We start from the raw sequence: 13879 nt of genomic DNA on the forward strand, positions 1-13879 counted from the left end.
GTAATACATATATTAATTATAATTACAAATTATGCTATTTCAAATTAAATGACTTATATAATGGTGATCTCATTTATTGTTATAAATGCTAAATTGAATAAGTTATTATTACTTTTGATTTGGAATTAAATGAGAATAAAACCGGATATTATCTTTTGTTCCTTAGATAATTATCTTTTGGATTTTAGATATATTATCTTTTGGACTTTAGATACTATTTTATTTGGGTTTAAGGGTTTAATGGGTACTATGCTCAAATATAAATAGGCCTTCAGGTTTCGGTCCCCAAGATACCAAAAGCCGCCTTTGTTACTCTTTCCCATCAAAAGAGTTGCAGTTCAGCCACCTAAGAATACAGAAGGCTTTGGTTGAGAAAGATCGAAAGAACCACAAGATCCAAACTCTTCCGATCATATGATTCATGTTTATGAATTCAGGTACGCTTCTGCATTATGTTATGTTATCTTTTTGATGATTCGATATGAATGATCTGAGTTAATAAAATTAATTTATTCTAACAAGTGGTATCAGAACCATCCATAATTTAGTCATAAAAAATATTTTATTATTATTTTGGATCGACATATACGTATATATGCGCTATCTACGTTTAATATTGTTGTGCAGCAGAACTGTAAATTATGAATAGTCTTCTATGACTCTTTATTATTATCACACATATATATTTTATTTTGTGTGTACGTCGTATATAGCTGCTACTGTTGGACGAACAGGAGATTCATTTTTTTTTTTTATGTATATAGCTGCTACTGTTGGACGAACAGGAGATTCATTTTTTTTTTATGCCAATGACGTGGATTGCAATTCCTTATATGCATATATATGTGTATCATTATGTATGGATATTTGTATATTATTATCATTATTTGGTTATGCGTTAAGGTATACTTATATATATATATATATATATATATATATATATATATATATATATATATATATATATATATATTATACGAGACTGATTTGGCATTTAATTTATATAATGATTAATTTTAATTTTAATAAATTATTCTTTTGAGATATAAAAGATTATTATACATACTAGTTTTATAAAGATTGATTTTAATCTTAACGGATTAAGAATTTTTGGCACATGAATTATAATCATATTTTTTTAAGGTCTTAAAAACACCATTAAGATTTAATTCTTTTTGGAATTTAAGTATTTTTTGTTGTTACATAAGAAAATTGGTAACAATTTGAATTAGTATACCCATCTATTTTATAAAGATTTGGTTTTGGAATAAATTGATTGAACATTATACTGCCAAAGTAGCATCTTTTGTAAAAATTGATTTATTTAAAACATTAGGAATATGGTGACATGTAATTCATGCGAATATTGGTCGGCCCAAAGAAAGGTCTGTATTTGGCCGAATTACATACACATATTGATGGTAAATACATATTTGGGTAGCTGATTAAGAATAAAGTAATACTTATTATTTATGCGAACAATAATCGGCCCAAAGGAAGTTTATTGTTTGGCCAAATAATAAGCATTGCACACTTTTGTTTATTTTCTATTAATTATGCGGTCAATAATCGGCCCAAAGGAAGGTTACTGTTTGGCCAATTGATAGAAAATATATGCGGTAATAAATAGGTTACGAAGTTTAAGTTTCCATGTGCGCATTAAGTCGGTCCAAAGAAAGGCTTAATGTGTGACAGGAATTTCGACAATATTTGATTATTGCAATGAGAGTATCACTTACAGTTAATTTTCTATCCAAAGATTGAAAATTAATGTTGTTCTAGATATCTCAATATGGACTTTTTTTTCCCATTATTTAACTAATGTTTACTGCATGTTTCTTTTGTTCTGATTCAGAAACTATGGCTTCAACTACCAATATTTTTGCACAAATTAGCAGTATTCCTATGCTGAATGGCTCAAACTTTAAAGTTTGGACGGATACCGTGGAAATTGTCCTCGGTTGTATGGATCTAGATATAGCTCTTCGAGAGGAGAAACCCACTTCCACTCCGGAAAACCTCAATGAGGTTAAAATAGAGAAGTGGGAGAGATCCAATCGAATGAGCATTATGATCATGAAATGCTCAATTCTTGAGGCGTTTTGGGGCTTAATTACTGAGGATAAAGATGCCAAACAGTTTCCGAAAGATGTTGAAAAATTCTTTACTAAGAATGAAAAGGCGGAGGCAAGTAGCCTTTTGAGCAAACTTGTCTCCATGAGGTATAAAGGTAAAGGGAACATATGGGAGTACATTATGGAAATGTCTCATCTTGCTTCAAAATTGAAAGCACTAAAGTTAGAGTTGTCTGAAGATTTACTCGTGCATTTTATTTTGATTTCCCTTCCTGCACACTTTGGGCAATTCAAAGTGAGTTATAACACTCTGAAGGACACTTGGTCCTTAAATGAGCTTATATCTCACTGTGTGCAAGAAGAAGAGAGGCTACAACAAGATAAGACTGAAAGTGCTCACATGGCTTCATCTTCTCAGTATAAAAGAAAGCGTGATACTACTGCGGATGTTCCTTCTCAGCAGAAAAAGGCTAAGAAACAAGATCAAGTTTCAACTTGTTTCTTCTGTAAGAAGGTGGGACACATGAAGAAGGATTGTACCAAATATGACACATGGCGTGTAAAGAAGGGTATAATTCTTACTTTCGTTTGTTCTGAGGCTAGTTTAAGTTATGCACCTGTTGATACTTGGTGGGTAGATTCTGCTGCTACTACTCATGTAAGTGTTACTATGCAGGGTTGCCTGTGGAGCTGACCGCCAAGTGATGCTGAAAGATACATCTATGTGGCAGACGGTAATATAGTTGTAGTCGAAGCTATAGGAACCTTTAGATTATGTTCCACGAGTGGATTTTACTTGGATTTATTAGAGACATTTTATGTACCGTCATTTAGACGAAATTTGGTTTCTGTTTCTCGTTTGGACAAATCAGGTTATTTTTGTTCGTTCGGAGATAATAAAGTCAGTCTCTTTTATAATTCAAATAATATTTGCTCTGGTCATTTGGTGGATAATCTATATAGGCTTGACTTAAATTCCTATAATAATGAAATACTGCAAACGGGTACAAAACGAAAACTAAATGAGAATTCGGCATCATTATGGCACAAACGCCTAGGTCACATCTCTAAACAGAGAATTCAGAGGCTCGTGTCGGATGAAATTCTTGGACCCCTAAATTTGGCGAACTTTGAAGTCTGTATTGAGTGCATAAAGGGAAAAAGAACAAACAAAAGGAAATTAGGTGCCGAGAGAGCTAAAGATGTCCTAGAACTGATACATACCGATATATGTGGTCCATTCCCTACTGTCTCTTGGAATGGACAACGGTACTTTATTACGTTCATAGATGATTACTCTCGTTACGGGTATCTATATTTAATTCATGAAAAGTCCCAAGCCTTGGATGTTTTCAAGTCTTTCAAAACTGAAGTTGAACTTCAACTTGGAAAGAAAATTAAAGCTGTCAAATCTGATCGTGGTGGTGAATACTACGGAAGATATGATGGTTCAGGTGAGCAACGTCCCGGGCCTTTTTTTTTCTTTTCCTAGAGGAGTGTGGTATTATTCTGCAATACACCATGCCAGGCAAACCTAGCATGAATGGTGTTGCAGAGCGAAGGAATAGAACTCTTAAAGACATGGTGAGAAATATGATTAGTCATTCTTCCTTACCTGAATCACTCTAGGGAGAAGCCTTAAAGACCGCAGTGTTACATCCTTAATAGGGTGCCAAGTAAAGCAGTTAACAAAACCCCATATGAAATTTGGATTGGGAAAAGGCCCAGTATAAAGCATTTGCATATTTGGGGATGTCCAGCTGAGGCGCGACCTTATAGGCCACATGAAAGAAAATTGGACTCAAGGACAATTAGTTGCTACTTTGTTGGTTACGCTGAGCATTCACGGGGGGTACAAATTTTACAATCCTGCATCAAGGTCTATTTTTGAGATGGGAAATGCGAGATTTCTTGAGGATGTTGAGTTTGGGGGGAAGGAAATATTAGGAATATTGCTTTTGATGAGGATTCTATAACTGACAATGATCAGGACCTTGTGCCTATTATTGTTCAAGATACAATTATAGTACAAGAGCACAATGAGAATCCTGCTGTAAATCCAGCTACAGTACAAGAGAACAATGAGAATATTGTTGTTGCTCAAGATACTGCTACAATACAGGAAAATAATGAGAATCCTCCTCAACCCCAACCCATACAGCAAGCTCAACAACCTTAAGAAGTGTCATTAAAGAGATCCAATAGAGAAAGGAGAAAATCCATCTATGGTCTCAAACAAGCTTCCCGTCAATGGTATCACAAGTTCATCAAGTCATTACCTCATGATTTTGAGGTAAATATCATAGATGAGTGTGTATACCGCAAGTTGTGTATACCGCAAGTTCAGTGGGAGTAAATACATCATTTTGGTCTTACATGTTAATGACGTTCTACTTGCCAATAACGATATAGGCTTGTTGCATGAAACTAAGAAATTTCTATCGAATAAATTCAAAATGAAAGATCTTGGTGATGCCTCTTTTGTATTAAGAATCGAGATACTAAGAGATCATTCTCAAGGTATTCTTAGATTATTACAAAAGAACTATATCGAAAAGATTTTAAGTAGATATGACATGGAAAATTGTAGACTGATGGACACACCCGTAGCTAAAGAAGACAAGTTCAGTCTCAAGCAATGTCCCAAAATGTGAGAAGACAGCAATGCATGATAAACCTTATGCATCAGCACTAGGGAGCTTAATGTATGCTCAAGTCTACATACATCCCGATATATCATTTATAGTGAAAATGTTGGGTAGATACTTGAGCAATCCGGGCAGAATCATTGGACAGCTGTTAAACGTGTAATGCGTTATTTAAAGAGAACAAATGATTGCATGCTTATTTATTGGAGATCAGAAAATTTGGAGATCATTAGGTGCTCTGATTCCGATTTCATGGCATATGGGGCCGAAATTTTGTCACTGAGCTTCATATAGTAGATGACATTGAAAGACCATTAAAGATATTTTGTGACAATAAGTCAGCAGTACTATACTCCAATAACAATAAGAGCTTGACAAAATTGAAGCATATAGACATCAAGCTCTTAGTTGTCAAGGAGAAAGGTTAAGAAAAACAGATTTTCATAGGACATATAGGAACAGAGTATATGCTAGCAGACTCATTAACCAAGGAATTGATCCCTAAAGTTTTCATCAGCACACTGCTCGGATGGGTGTCAATATTTGTGATGCCTTGGTTTAGTGGGAGTTTATTTTATGCTATATATCCTATGACAGATAATTGAATCATGTTTCTACAGAATTAAGTTGATGGTTTGTTTCATGTTATGTGAAATGTTCATTTTGCAATATTTGTATTGTGTTTGATCTCAATAAAGTTTGGACCAGCTGGAAATAGACATGCATGAGATCACTTGGCATGTAATTTCCATATTACTCATCCAAATTTGATCTATGTCGTTAAGTATATTAGGATGGTGATTGGCGTGGTTTAGTCACGGCATTTAATGTGATGAAAGCTGCGGTAGTTCCATATCTAATGTATGAGACGGACCAGATTGTTAAAGTAATGAGAGAAATAGCATTCAGATGTGCGCATAAAGTTTATAAGATGTGATTATATCAAGAAAGAATATATGTATAGCCCAAATGGGAGATTGTTAGGAAATTATTTTAATTTCCTAATTTGTTTGTGTGCAATACATATATTAATTATAATCACAAATTATGCTATTTCAAATTAAATGACTTATATAATGGTGATCTCATTTATTGTTATAAATGCTAAATTGAATAAGTCATTATTACTTTTGATTTGGAATTAAATGAGAATAAAACCGGATATTATCTTTTGTTCCTTAGATAATTATCTTTTGGATTTTAGATATATTATCTTTTGGACTTTAGATACTATTTTATTTGGGCTTAAGGGTTTAATGGGTGCCATGCTCAAATATAAATAAGCTTTCAGGGTTTCGGTCCCCAAGATACCAAAAGCCGCCTTTGTTACTCTTTTCCCATCAAAAGAGTTGTAGTTCAGCCACCTAGGAATACAGAAGGCTTTGGTTGAGGAAGATCGAAAGAACCACAAGATCCAAACTATTCCGATCGTATGATTCATGTTTATGAATTCAGGTACGCTTCCGCATTATGTTATGTTATATTTTTGATGATTCGATATGGATGATTTGGGTTAATAAAATTAATTTATTCCAACAATCCTCCTCATTTTGTAAACTGAAAGTTATCAAGATTAAGCTTTGTGGTTTATTAAAGAATGTCTTTTTAATGTCTACGGTCAAGCTTTTGGTTGCTCTTCAAACAATTGAAGTTTCAGAATGTAACTCTCTAAAGGAGATTGTGTTTGCGGAAGATCCACAAGATGCTAATGCGTCGAAGTCTCATAAGTTTCAAGAATTACGCACTTTGACATTAAAATCTTTACCTGAGTTTCATGGATTCTGTTCCATTTCATCTACAGCGCAACAAAAAGTATTGTTGGATGAACAGGTCAGTTCAGAACTATAGAACAAATTTATTTTTCTTTTACATTTTAAATTTTAGTTAGTCAACATTTACGTATGATGGTTTTTTCTTTTTTCTCATTTGACATAAATTAATAGTTACTATTTGTGCTTCTTCATAGGTTGAATTCTCAAAATTAGAGAGATTAGAGTTGTGCTCTATCCAAATCCACCAAATATGGAATGGCAAAAATCCTCCTTTTAGAAAATTGGTACACTTGGAAGTGAATGGTTGTGATAATTTAAAAAGTTTGTTAACATTGTCTATGGTGTAAACTCCGCTAAAATCGGTATATAATTAGTCAATAAATCAAATTTTCAAATAGGAAAATTAAATATGTAAAATTAATATCAAAATAGGATAGAGCTCGGCAAAACGAGAATTTTTAATATCACATGCTGCTGCTATTTTTCTGGTTTTATACACTGCAGAACAGTCACGGTTTTTCCTTTATTCCTAAGGCTAGAAAAATCAGAAAATTGTGATCTTTGGTTTGTTAGAAAGCTTATTTCAAGATGAACACCTGGACATAAAGTTTGTGCAATTCCGAGTTCATTTGTTATATTAAAAACAGAAAAGGAAATAGAGTGTCGAGGATGACTTAGTGATAGTCATGGGTTCGAGAAGTTAAAGTTTAATCTTCGTGTGATGTGATTGATTTAATGTTAGAGTTGGGTTGATTTTAAGATTATTCGATATTAAGAAGGTTGAGAAGAGTTTGATAAATAGTTTGGTCAGGACCAGAAAGGATAATTAAGATGAATTATAAGGGAATGATGATGAAAAAAGTGAAAGGGAGGTTGTTTATAAAAGGAGTTAACATGCCATGGCTTATGAATGATGATATCTGAGATACGAGTTTCCCTAGGTAAAAATCGTGGCTCACCACCACGTGTTCCAAGTTGATTCTCGATACTCTGTTAACCCTACGTCGTAAGGTGACCGAGCACGTATAAATTCTCGGGTATGGATAACCCCCATTGAGTGATTTATATGATGATTGAATGTGAACTCTATGCATAGACTCTTGGGGATGCGCGGCGGGGGACAGTCTAAGGTTTTCGGACTTGTCGGGTTGGCTGGATAATCGACAGATGGGCCCCATCAGCCATAGGACAGGCATGCATCATATGCATTTGTTTGTTTTGATTGCTATGTATTTCATGGGTATGCCTAATTGATATATATCACCTATTATCTGTTATACTTGCTATTTGTACTATCTGTTCATTACTTGTGCGTGAACTTGTTTGGTTGCTTGTTTCTGTTGCATTATGATTGATGGAGGAAATAGAGGAAATGGAGAAATGGTTGGGTATTAGATTAGGATTGAATTTGAGTAAGTTAGGTAGATTTAGAATACCTCCCCCTGTTTATGGCTTCTGTTTAGTACTTAAGTTGGATAATTGAATAACGGAGTTCTAGGACTGCCTATGGCATTCTCAGGACCGTATTTCTTATGCGCGTGGCACTTTTACCATGCTGAGAACCTCCGGTTCTCATTCCATATGTATTGTTGTTTTTCAGATGCAGGTCGAGAGGTTCCTTGCTAGGCGTCTGGATCCTGGGAAGCGAAGTAGTCCTTGGGTGTATTTTGGTTTTCTATTTGTATATATGTATATATGTATTTAGCTTACTTTCCAAGTAACTTATGTATGCTGCTCCTCTTAGAGGTTGAGGGAGAGATAGGAGTTTATTTTGGTATTTTGGTATATTTTGGGGATACCTATGTATGTTCGTATATATATATATATATATATATATATATATATATATATATATATATATATATATATATATATATATATATATATATATATATCTTCTGGCCAGCCTTAGCTTCACAGGCTAAGTCAGGGACTAGTTATGCTGTTTCCTTGGCTTTCCTTTATTCTTTTGCTTAACTTTATCATGTTCCTATTAGATTTCTTAGCACGCAAGTAATCCTTTCTTGAGCGTTGCACTTTTTGTTCTGCGATTTTGTTTTACCTGTTTTTTAAGGCTCTTAGTTAAGTATCTTTTCTCTATTATTATTATTATTATTATTATTATTATTATTATTATTATTATTATTATTATTATTATATATATATATTACTATTTTTAGAGATCGTAATACTTACTATGTCAGTCTTATGACTTAAACATAAGATTAAGTATGGTAGAGTGTTACATATGGCTATAAATATGAAGACTCTCCAAAGTCTATCTGTCAGCGAGTGTGACAACATGATGCATATTCTTCTCAACGAGAACAGCAATGATACTGAAAGTGAAACGAAGGTATGTACGTAATTTGGCCATTGATTCCATATATTTTTATTTCATAACAACGAAGGAATAAGATTCATATATCATTACAACAAAATTTTGCATTCTTGACTGTTATTAGTGTAGAAGAAACAATTATTTTAGAGTAGTAGTATTTATTTTTTGACAAATAATAATAATTGTATAAGAAAGTATTTAAACACATTTTGGACTACTAATAATTATTTTAAAAATGGCGTTTGGTAGTCTCCCAAAAAAAAAAGACGTTTGGATTCTTAATGTTCAATAATTGTATATGTATATATTTAAAAATAGAGAAAAGTATCATTTTTATCCGTAACGTTTGGGGTAAGTTCCAAAGTTGTCCCTAACATTTAAATCGTTCTATTTAAGTTCCTAACGTTTTAAAATTGGCTCAATATTGTCCTGCCATTAGAAATCTGTTAACAGAACGGCCGGACAAAATTGAGATAATTTTAAAACAATAGGGACTTAAATAGGACGAAAACATTGGGGATAAAAATAATACATTAGAAATAAATTTTAATTTTATCTTTCAATAATATCAATTTTTTTAAGGTACATAGTTATTTAATTATTTTTAATCACATCTAAGTAAATTACACTTAATCACATTACTTTCATTCTAAATAAATTTATTTTTTTTATAATTTTACTTTTAAAGATTTTTACTCTTAAATATTAAAGAATTTCGATACATTAAAGACAAAAGATACAATTTATACTTTATTGTATATGTATCATTCTTTTTTCGCAAGTTTATGTACTATTCATTCTACAAACATTTCATGATGAGTAAAAAAATCTTTAAGAGTAAGATTATGAAAAAATAAATTTATTTAGAATAAAAGTAATATGATTAAGTTTAATTTATTTAGATGTGGTTAAAAAATAATTGAATAACTATGTACCGTAAAAATTTGATATTATTGAAGGATAAAATTTATTTTTATGTATCGTTTTTGTCTCCAATGTTTTCATCCTATTTAAGTTCCTAACGTTTCAAAATCGTCTCAATTTTGTTCCGTCGTCAATCTGTTAACAAATCCCTAACGGCAGGACAACATTGAGTCAATTTTAAAACGTTAGGAACTTAAATAGGACGATTTAAACGTTAAGGATAATTTTGAGATTTACCCAAATATTAGGGACAAAAACGATACTTTTCTCTTAAAAGTTCTTTTCACGCGGACATATTAATTGTAAAAGTAAGTTTTTATGACAATACATTTATTATTATTATTGATGGTAAAAATATATCTATTTTTTTTAGATTGTGCTAGGTGTACACTAAAATTAGTCACTAAAGTCAGCCACCAATATAAAATATATGTCGAAATATAAATACATGTTAAAAATAAATTAAATCATATATATATTTATATATAAATACATTAGTAGCTGATTTTAGTGACTAAATTTAGTGTACAAATAGTATTTTTGTTTTTTCGTTTTTGAAGTGTTGGGCATCACGGGATCCCGAGGAAAAAAGCCAAAAAAAGAAAATCAAAAGAAAAACAAGAGAAAAACCAAACTAAGCAACCTCTTTAAGCCTGAGGGTTCCCATAAAATCAAGAGTTGGAGCAAGATATAAATATGGAGATGGAGTCAAAAATGTGGAGGCTATGGGGCGATTTTGTTCTTTTTTGGCTAATAAATTAGCAATACAATTAGCTTTTCACATAGTTATCAGAATCGAATCGGTAATTGAACCGGTCAGGTTATTGGATCATTGGGTCATTGGCTCAACCGGTGAGTTACTGGTTGAACCGATTGACCCGCTCCTATGTAAATAAAAATAAAATATAGTCAAAAATTTATAATTAAAAATTTAAAATACATATTTTTACTAATATTTTAAAAATATCTAGCTATTCTAAACAATATAAAATAGAAATAATAAGTATTTTGTTAATTTTACTCTATCATAAATTTTTTATTTTATTTTTATATTCAAATAACTATTATTTTTGAATTTTAATAATTTATTAATTAACTTATATCTATTATAATATTATATACTATAAGTATTTATTAAAAAAGATATTAATAGATATTATATAATTATGAAAAGAAAATAATAAGTGACTTTATAATTACTGTTAAATAAAAATAAAATTAATTTAAGAATGAGTGAATGAATGAGCTTTAGCTTATAATTAAAATTAAAATAATTTAAATAGAGTAAATTATTGCTGAAAGATATCAATATATATTTTAATATGTATATATATTAGTAACAATCAAGTTAGCCTGGTGGCTAATGCCATTGTTCATAACCTTGGGGGAGGGGGTTCGAACCCCAGCTCTTTCATTTTAAAAAAAAAATTGAAATTAAAACGGTTCGGTCGGGCCGGTCTTTACTGAGTTTGATCGGTTTCCATCGGTTCACTCCGAATTTGACCGGTTCGCACCGGTTCTTTACCTTGTGCGGTCTAATTGTCAGACCGGACCGGTATAAGATCTGGTTCATTAGTTTTTCGGTTAAACTAGCCGGTTTGGTCCGGTTCTGATAACAATGGCTTTCCACCAGGTATACCACCAGCTTAAATCTCGGATACGAGCCGTATTTACTCTGATATCTTCAAGGAGCGAGTGCAAAAAAACGCACCTATTTTTTATAAGGTTAATCGTTATTAGAGGGGCAATTTATATAAATAAAATGATTGAAAGAAACTTTTATGCAAATACAATATTGAAAAATTGCAGACCAAAACGCAACAATCCTAATTGTATGTAATTCGCGACACTCTAACGCGGATTACAAATACACGTAATTCGCTATACCCTGTCGCGGATTACGTTGAGAATGTGACATCACATAAACCAAATGTGCAGAAAGCATAATTCGCTACACCCTGTAGTGGATTATGAGGAGAGTGGCTCACTATATAAAAAACCAGGAATTCCTGTGTAATAGTAACAACCAATGATGCAAAATGCACGAATTGATACAAAATGTAATCGTCATAAGCAATAAGTCGTACAAAAATAATAGCCAGCAGGCATTAACACTAACACAATCTGAGTTAACTACATAAGTCATACAAATATAACTGTCACAAGTCGTTAAAACTAACAGAAAATAAATAAGTCATAATTCATACAATGATAACGGTTGGAACTAACACAATGGGCGCTACTACTGGTCACCATCATCATCATGGTCGCCCCCGAATGGACCAAGTAGGTACGAGCCTGTGCCACATCGAGTCAGACGCCTCACTCTGGTCGCTCGCCGATCTCCGGGTGGAGCATCCTGTAGCCCAGCTCCAAAAGCAGATGGCAGCGTCTCTCCCATGCCGAATCAAGTGTCGTACGGGCTGCCTGCTGGCTCATTCAGGTCAACCGAGAGCTGGGACTCAGGAACCTGGGACGGCACATCTGTTGGCTATGACCTGTACTCCAGAGGCTCGGACGGACCGCCTGGAATCGGACTCTGGTACTAATGAACGTTGTCACCCCGTATGATCTCAGCGAAATCCGCATAGAACTGTGGTCCAGCCAGCTGATCGTCCAAATCCATGGTGAAAGTAGTGGTACCAAGATCAGCAAACATCTGCGTGCTACACTCATGCAGTATCTGAGAGCTAGATACGTGAGTAAAAGGTGTACCACCCATACTAGCCTCTGCAGTACCACCAATCTGAGTGTCAGTAGGGTGACAACGGGACGATCCAGCCTCGTCATCATGGTGGACAGAGGGTGCTCGTCCAGCACGAGCACCCCGTCATCTAGCACTGATAGACGAAGGCGATGATCTGCCTGGCCTCCGTCATCACCACCAACCTGCTCCTCCTGCATCATGTCGTCGAGTCAGCGCCACTCGCGATTAGTGGCACGTGTACCAATGCGTCGTCTCCGCTCCACATGTCTGTTATCGGGCACATCCGACGCTGGTACTCTAATGGGTGCCTGCGATGATCCTCTGAGTACAGCATCATCCGGAACCTGCGTGGGCCTGGGATATGCGAACGCAATCCCTGGTGACAGAATCCTATGGGCAATACGGTACTACCAGTCCAGGTACTCAGCGGATGGACCAGGATCAGCCACTGTCTAGATACTCAACACAGAGCGAACTCGCTCGTCCCAATGCTGATGCCATGTCCTATAGTAAGTGAAGAACCATCTATCTCCACCCCTACCGTCCTTACTATGAATATACTCTATGTTCAGGGCTAGCTCAGGCAGATGCTGTACGCCCCCTAGCTGTGGGACGACCCTGTCTACCTGATGTCACTCAATCACTGCAAAGTATATAAGACTGGTGACCGCCCGCCATAACCGACTATGCTCCTCAGTCAGTATCTCCGGATGAATGACTACAAGTACGTCTAGAGAACTATAAGGCTCCCACACAATCTGATAGTAAGGAGACAAGTCAGCATTGTACCAATGTATACAAATAAGTGGGGAAGAACTAATAAAATGTTGAAAACAAAAACAAATGACTTACATCTCGATCACACAGTCGATCCAATGCCAGATGATATTGAATAAGCCGTTGTTCCTTCCCATAAGAAGTGGGCAAGTATGTGGCCCATCTGAATGACAGAAATATCACATACGTATGTAATTTCATATATAAAACGTTAATAACTTGAAAGAATACGTGTATTAAATTATACCTGGATGCCAACGAAAAAGAGAAAGCGTCAAAACCCTACGGTCTCAGTGTGGGGAACCGCCAAAAGATCCATGACTGTAGCAACTGTAGGGGCCCAGCCAAGTTGGTGACGTTTCTGTTTGTCACCCTACACATGCATCGGTACAGCCACGCCAATGCAGCTGCGCCCCAGCTATAGCTGCCCATGTCGTAAGTCTCACCACAAATGGCAACCAGCGAAGGTGGACCTGATTACCACTCTTGTCCATGAAAAACTGTGTCGACAGAAGCATCATAATATACGCACGTGTATATATGCGCGGTCTTCTCGGAAGCATCAGCCGGTAACACCCTAAACCTCTCATGGAACCATGTGAAGTGGACCGTGTATAACTTTCTCTTATCCGGTG

This window comes from Arachis hypogaea, chromosome 2 (genome assembly GCF_003086295.3).
Source record: "Arachis hypogaea cultivar Tifrunner chromosome 2, arahy.Tifrunner.gnm2.J5K5, whole genome shotgun sequence".
Taxonomy (NCBI): Eukaryota; Viridiplantae; Streptophyta; class Magnoliopsida; order Fabales; family Fabaceae; genus Arachis; species Arachis hypogaea.